Genomic DNA, 8,198 nt, shown 5'->3' on the forward strand with positions numbered 1-8,198 from the left:
TCGGAGAGAAACTCCCTCCCCCTCCCTCCCTCCCTCCCTCCCTCTCCCTCCCTCCCTCCCTCCCTCCCCCAGCACTGGAGATCAGAACTGGCAGAGGAGAAACCCTGGCAACCTCAAAACCCGGGAGACTCTGGCACTGGGGGGGGGGGGGGTCACTGTCACTGGGAGACTCTGGCGCTGGGAGACGGGCACTGGAAGACCATGGCATTTGAAGACACTGGTACCAGGAAACACTGGCAGTGGAGCACTGGGAGGACTGCCACTCAAAAGTTCCACTGGGACTGAGATCCTCACACTGGGATCTCATTTCACCAGAGAGGGTCTGGTACTGAAGCCTTGGTGTGGGAGTCAAACCCTGGGAGAGTGGGAGCCAGGCAGAGGGAGAGAGGCTGGCGTCAGGCACTTGGTCTGGGAAGAATCCGGGAATCTGGAGAAGGGGTTGGGACTTCTGGGATTAGTTACATCACTGGGATGCAGGAGGATAGACCGTGGTCAGCACACCCGGAGCCCGAGTCGGGGGAAGCTGGGTGGCTGCTCTGCCATTCACGGAGACCGTGGCCGAGGGGCGATCCCACTCTTTTATCGCTTCCAAGCTTTGTCAGAAAGTGTTCACATTCAAAGCTAACAACAGACAGCTACCATCTTCAGCGGTTCCCGACACTGACCGTGCACTGTGTGCGGGAGAGCTTCCTAATTCCTGCCAATAGTTTTTAAATGACTCCCCCTAGTGCCACATTCCCCAGCCGGTGAAAATAACTTCCTTGCGACGACTCGATCATCTTCCTTGAGTACCCTTGAAAACTGTATTCAAGTTCTCTTTAACCATTCAGCCTCCAGGGATCAGAGAGCAACCCGTTTGGCCTCACAGGTCCACACCTCTGAACTATTCCTTCATCCCAGCATTTACTCAATTTGAAGGCTACCATTGAATTTGTTTTCACTGATGTCAGGCAGTGCGTTCTCCACTGTAACCCGCCCCAGCATAAACATGACCAGGCCACACTACTTATGTGCCTTCTTGATATTCTGGCCTCAGTTCCTGACGTGATGTGGGAGTGAATGAGCTGTGTCCCTCGGTGAGAGATGTTCAGGACGGTGTATTGGGATTGGTTTATTATTGTCACTTGTACCGAGGTACAGTGAAAAGCTTGTCTTGCATACCGATCGTACAGGTCAATTCATTACACAGTGCAGTTACATTGAGTTAGTACAGAGTGCATTGATGTAGTACAGGTAAAAACTAACAGTACAGAGTAAAGTGTCACAGCTACATAGAAAATGCAGTGCAATAAGGTGCAAGGTCACAACAAGGTAGATCGTGAGGTCAGAGTCCATCTCATCGTATAAGGGAACTGTTCAATAGTCTTATCACAGTGGGGTAGAAGCTGTCCTTAAGTCTGGTGGTACGTGCCCTCAGGCTCCTGTATCTTCTACCTGATGGAAGAGGAGAGAAGAGAGAATGTCTCGGGTGGGTGGGGTCTCTGATTATGCTGGCTGCTACACCAGTAAAGACAGAGTCCGGGGGGGGGGGGGGGGGCGGGTGGTGGTGGTTCATCCCAGCTGAGCACAGACCATCAGCAGAGGAGGAGTTACACTGAGGCATGCAGTCTTCTGTCCTGGGCACTTCAAAACCACAAGGATGGCCATTGTCTGGTCGGTTCTTGGACTTTATACAGGTTTATTAAATCATGAGGGGCATATGCAAGGTGGGTGGTCTTTTTCTCAGGGTAGGGGGGTATAAAACCAGAGGGCATAGGCTTAAGGTGAGAGGGGAAAGATTTAAAGGGGACCCAAGGGGCAAGTTTTTCACACAGAGGGTGGTGGGTGTGTGGAACGAGCTGCCAGAGGAACTGGCAGAGGTGGGTACCATTACAATGTTTAAAAGGCACTTGGACAGGTCCATGGAGAGGAAAGTTGAGAGGGATGTGGACCAAACCCAGGCAGGTGGGACTGACACAATTACCCAACTTGGTTGGCAAGGACAAGTTGGGCCGAATGGCCTGTTTCGGTGCTGTATGACCTCAATCATCATTATCTTCAGAAGTGAATGAACAAATGAAGAGGGGGTGAGGAGTGATTGGGTGAATCTCAACATCAGAACAGTCCCGTTGCAGCTCGATAACATCGGGGCAAGGAACCCTCTTGCTGATTATCACATGCTGTTGGTACAGGACAGTGGGATCTTTCATAGGACAGATGGGACCCATGGCAGTGCAGTACTCCTTCAGTACTGCATGGCCTGACAGGTTGGACTTTTGGAGCGGGACTTTGAAGCTGCAACTTCCGTAAAGGCCAGTATGGCAACAACTGAGACATATTTGACCAGCTGTAAGAGATGATGAGGGAACTAGTGCAAGGGAAAAACCCATCTGATCTTCTGCTCACTGCCTTTCAGTTCCATGAGCATCTATCCATTGGTAGAAGTGTCCTTGTGGACAACCTGCAATTTGTGGGGTGTGGTGCAGCCACTGTATAAACTGAAGGGCGCAGAACACATCTGGCAGCTCAGAATGGCATGTCTGTGAGGCACTGTTGGCCGTCATCAGCCTGAGAACTGCATTCCACTACAGACTGTACTTCAAACACAGCATGTCTCTCACTCTATAATTATTGTTGTACCAGGGGATCAGCCCTGGTTCAATGAGGACAGTGCGGGGAAAAACTTCAGATGCTGGAAATCTGCAATAAAAACAGAAAATGCTGGAAGCACTCAGCAGGTCGGGCAGCGTCTGTGGAGTTTCCACAGTAGGAGACTATCTCAGGAGCAGCAGCAAGTACACCCAAGAGCGAGGTACCTACTTGGTATAGATACAGGTCCTGAATGCTAAACAGAGGAAGCATTGTAAATGGACCAAGCCAAAGGTCTGCAGACCTTACACACCCAGGTGGTGGACAAGTGAACTGCTCGAGGAAGCAGGAGGCTCCGAGAACGTCCTGTCCTCAGGGATGCAGAGCCTGGCAAGTTAATGCAAAAGGCACAGGATACACAACCTCAGGACAGGGTCCACCTCAGTCTCCTCCAGGACGTTCCTCGATTTACAAAACCAGCATGCAGGTACCTTGATTCAATCTGAATGATATCATGAAACAGCTGATAAAATAAAAGATTTCTTTATTAGTCACATGTACATCGAAACACACAGTGAAATGCATCTTTTGCGTAGAGTGTTCTGGGGGCAGCCCGCAAGCGTCGCCACGCTTCCGGCGCCAACATAGCACACCCACAACTTCCTAACCCGTACGTCTTTTGGAATGTGGGAGGAAACTGGAGCACCCAGAGGAAACCCACGCAGACACGGGGAGAACGTACGAACTCCTTACAGACAGCAGCGGGAATTGAACCCGGATCGCTGGCACTGTAAAGCGTTACGCTACAGAACGAATGAGGAACAGCTACATCCCATCAACCATGTTGGAGACCTGTGCTCCGGAACTGACCGTGCCCCTGACCAAAGGGTTCTGGTGCTGCAGCAACACTGGTAACGACCAGAGGAAGGGGGAACTTGCTCCGCTGTGGTTGGTGTGCAACAGGCTGGACAAATCTGTCAACTGCCAACCGCCTCCAGCATTCACTCGTCATCCTCAACGTAATCTCACCCAGCAGCTGAGCGCGTGGTTACTGGCAGGATTATTGAGCAGCTCTGGCAAATGACTGTTTCTACCAATGTTCACTCTTTGTATTGCTGGGTTGAGAGGCTGGATAGGCTGAGACTGTTTTCCCCAGAGTATAGCGATGACCTTATAGAGGTTTATAAAATCATGAGGGGCATAGCAAAGGTGGATGGTCACAGTCTTTTCCCCAGCATAAGAGAGTCTAAAACGAGAGGACATAGGTTGAAGGTGAGAGGAGAAAGATTTAACAGAGATCCGAGGGGCAACTTTTTCACCCAGAGGGTGGTGGGTGTACAGAGCGAGCTGCCAGAGGAAGTGGTTGAGGTGGGTACAAATACAATATTTAAAAGACATTTGGACAGCTACGTGGATAGGAAAGGTTTAGAGGGATAGGGGCCAAATGGGACCAGCTCAAGTAGACATCTGGGTTGGCATGGACGAGTTGGGCTGAAGGGCCTGTTTCTGTGCTGTATGAACCCAAGATCACTAAGCTCCAGATATCTCTGCAGTTTTGATACAAAAACAGATAAATGAGTTGAGTCACATAGTCACACAGCGCGAACACAGGCCCTTCGGCCCACCCAGTCCGTGCTGACCATCAACCACCCATTTACACTAATCCCACACTAATCCCAATTTATGCTCCCCACATTCCCACCAATTCCCTCCAGATTCTACTCCTCACCTACAAACTAGGGGCAATTTACAGCAGCTGATTAACCCACCGACCTGCATGTCCTTGGGCTGTGGGAAGAAACTGGAGCGCCCGGGGGATCCCAGGAATGAAAGGAGCATTTGATGTCTCTGGGGCTGGACTCGAGTTCGGAAGGATGAGGGGGGATCTCATTGAAACCTGCAGGATACTGAAAGGCCTGGATAGAGTGGATGTGGAGAGGATGTTTCCAGTAGTTGGAGAGTCTAGAATCCCAGAGCACAGCCTCAGAATAAAGGGACATCACTTTAAAACTGAGATGAGGAGGAATTTCTTCAGCCAGAGGGTGGTGAATCGGTGGAATTCGTTGCCACAGACGGCTGTGGAGGCCAAATCATAGGGTGTATTTAAGGCAGAGACTGATAGGCTCTTGCTTGGTAGGGAAGTCAGGGGTTATGGGGAAAGACAGGAGAACGGGATCGAGAAAGAAAACCAGCCACGGCTGAATGGTGGAGCAGATTCGATGGGCTGAATGACCTAATTCTGTTCCTACATCTTATGGAAACCCACAGAGTCACAGGGAGAACATGCAAACTCCAGTCAGATAGTTGCAGAGGTCAGGATTGAACCTGGGTCTCTGGAGCTGATAGGCAGCAGCTCCACTCGTTGTTGCCATTGTCCCGTCCAGAGGGGAGGTGAAAATGACTGCCCTGACCATCAAGGTAGCGTTTGACCAAGGCATGAAGGTTAAACTGCATTTGGTGGCGATCAGCAAGAAAGCTGGAGTTATACCTCGCCCAGGTATGGTCATCTTCAATTGACTCAATGACCTTCACTCATTCACAAGGTGAGGACCGGAGCTGTTCACTGATTACAGCATTCAGTTCCTCAGGTAACGAGGTGGTCTCCACATCCACCCATCAGACATGGGCTGCTATGTGGGCACGCAAGTGCTGACCAAGTGACAGCATTGATCACCTCCACCGAGAAAAAGCTTAGTCAACTTCCCTTGACATTTGACAGATATCTATCACAAAATCACTCGCCACTTCGAAGGGTTAATCAAGAATATAACTGGACCAGGAACATGAGTCTGCAGCTATAGAAGCAGAATGTTTGTGGTGAGTGGCTCATTTCCTGCCTCCTCAGAGCCTTCCCACCACCTACAGTGCAAGTCAGGAGTGTGATAAGATACTCTCCACCTTACATGGATGAGTTCATCCCCAAGGATCTTCCATGTTCAACACCATCCAGGACGGCTGAGCTGTCCATCAGAGTTTGCACCCGCTGCGTCCAGCTTCATTGTCGCGTGGCTGCAGTGTGTCCCACCTCCACCAAGTGCTGTGGCAACTCACAGACACCTCTCCTGCACACTCAGACAACAAAGGTACCACGCACATGGAAACATCACAACTCCTTCGTCTATCCAGAATCAGAATCAGATCTATTAACACTGATGGGAAATGTGTTGTTTTGTGGCAGCAGTACAGTTCAAAGTCATAAAATTACTATAAATTACAAAAATAAACAAATAGTGCCAAGGAAAGGAATATCGAGGTAGTATTCATGGGTTCATGGACTGTTCAGAAATCTGATGGTGGAGGGGAAGAAGCTGTTCCTGAATCGTTGAGTGTGGGTCTTCAGGCTCCTGTACCTCCTCCCCGATGGTAGTAACGAGAAGAGGGCATGTCCTGGGTGGTGAGGGTCCTTAGTGATGGATGCCACCTTCTTGAGGCACCGCCTCTTGAAGATGTCCTCAATCTTGGCCTGAAAGTCGATTGCCTTTCCGTTATTGTTGCGGATTCCGCATCCTGGAAGCCAACACTATGGGAGTAAAGAGTCATACACAGAAACAGGCCCTTCAGCCCATTGAGTGCATGCCGACCATCAAGCCAGTTTCATTGATCCCATTTTATTTTCCTCACATTCCCATCAACTCCTCCCAGATTCTACCCCTCACCCACACACTAGGGTCAATTTATAGTGGCAAATTAACCTACCAACCCGCACGTCTTTGGGATGTGGGAGGAAACCGGAGCACCCGGGGAAACCCACGTGGTCACGGGGAGAAGGTGTGAATTGTTCACAAACTTTGGCAGAGGTCGGGATTGAACCTGCATCACTGGAGATGTGAGGCAGCAGCATTACCTGCTGCACCACGGCACTGCCCTTTATGTGGATCAAGAGGGCGGCTCACCGTCCCCTCCTCAAAGACAATTTGAACGGGGGAATGAATGAAGGCTTTGAGAAGGTGAAGGTGACCTCCCAACAGGCATACATTAAGCCGACTCACTCCTGCCTGCTCATTCGCTTCTCAACCAATGGCTGATGGGGTAGAGAACACCAGTCACCTTCCGCTTAGTGAGGACATCTTCCCCCATCTCAGTGCTCAGCCTCTTATTTTAAGACTGTGACTCCTAGCTCTACGTTCCTCAGACAGGGGAAATGTCCTCTGCACGTCTGTCCTTAATTGCCCCTGAGATGGTGGAGGTGAGCTGTCTTCCTGCATTGTGCAGTCCTTCTGGTGAAGGTGCTTCCGCAGTGCTGTTGGGCAGGGAGCTCCAGGATTTAGACCAGTGATGATTGAAAGGAAACTTGGTAGCTAAGTTGTGCAGAGCAAGGTCCTGTGAACGACAATGTGGTAAGTAATCAATTAATCTATTTCAGAGTTTTATCTGATTAGAGGGTTTTGAGTATCTTCAATTCATCTGAGGTAGTACACAACCCGCGGTTCAACTTCATCTGAAAGAGAACAGCTCTGACACTCCCTTGGTGTTGCACTGAATTATGAAGTCAGCTGCTGAAGTCTCAGAGTGGGCTTCAAGCTGCAATCTCCTACCAAGCTGATGCTGAGCAGAGGAAGTATCAAGGGTTGGGTCAATACTTGAGCTGGGAAAAGGAAGCTGTGGAAGTGAGGCTGGGATGTCCATGTGGAGACCATTTGGAAGTGGAGATAGGACAAGGTGAAGGATTGTCCTGGATGTCAAGGGAATGCAGGCTACAGTAGTTTTCCTTTTGGGATGGGTGCTCCTGGAGTTTCAGTCCAGACCCCCACATCCCATTATTTTGTTACCCAATGACCTCAAAACATGTTTCCCATCTGTAAGTAGATTTTGCAATGGTACGGCAACTGCTCTGCCCAGGACTGCAAGAAACTGCAGAGAGTTGTGGACACAGCTTAGATCATCAATAAAACCAGCCTCCCCTCCGTGGACTCTGTCTACAATTCTCGCTGCCTTGGTAAAGCAGCCAACCCACCCCGGACATTCTCTCTTCTCCTCTCTCCCATTGGGCAGAAGATACAAAAGCCTGAAAGCACGGTCCACCAGGCTCAAGGACAGCTTCTATCCCACTAAGACTATTGAATGACCTCTTGTAAGATAAGATGGACTCTTGACCTGATCTCGTCATGGCCTTGCACCTTATTGTCTGCCTGCACTGCACTTTCTCTGTAACTGTAACACTTTGTTCTGCATTCTGTTACTGTTTTCCCTTGTACTACCTCAATGCACTGATGTGATGAAATGATCTGTATGGATGGCATGCAAAACAAAGTTTTTCGCTGTGCCTCAGTACATGTGACAATAATAAACTAATTTACCAATTCACAGTGTGGGTGGAGTGGGTGTACAGTTCTGGAGTGAGTGATTTGGTGTGACAGACAGCCTGAACTGAGATCTGGGGACCTCACTTTAGGAAGGACCCAGAAACGGTGCAGGAGAGGATTACAGTCAAGGGCTGGGACTTTAATTACATGGATAAACTGGAGAAGCTAGCGTCATCCTCCTCGTGATAGAGGGAGCCAAGAGACAGTCTAAGAGAGACACTGAAGGCAAATAAGCAGAAACAATCTGGAGAGTCGGTGATCAGGGGACACAAGAGTTCAAGTGAAAAAGGAGAGAGAAGGGAATTTTATTCAATGAGTTACAGAGGT

The sequence above is a fragment of the Pristis pectinata genome, chromosome 29 (genome assembly GCF_009764475.1).
Source record: "Pristis pectinata isolate sPriPec2 chromosome 29, sPriPec2.1.pri, whole genome shotgun sequence".
Taxonomy (NCBI): Eukaryota; Metazoa; Chordata; class Chondrichthyes; order Rhinopristiformes; family Pristidae; genus Pristis; species Pristis pectinata.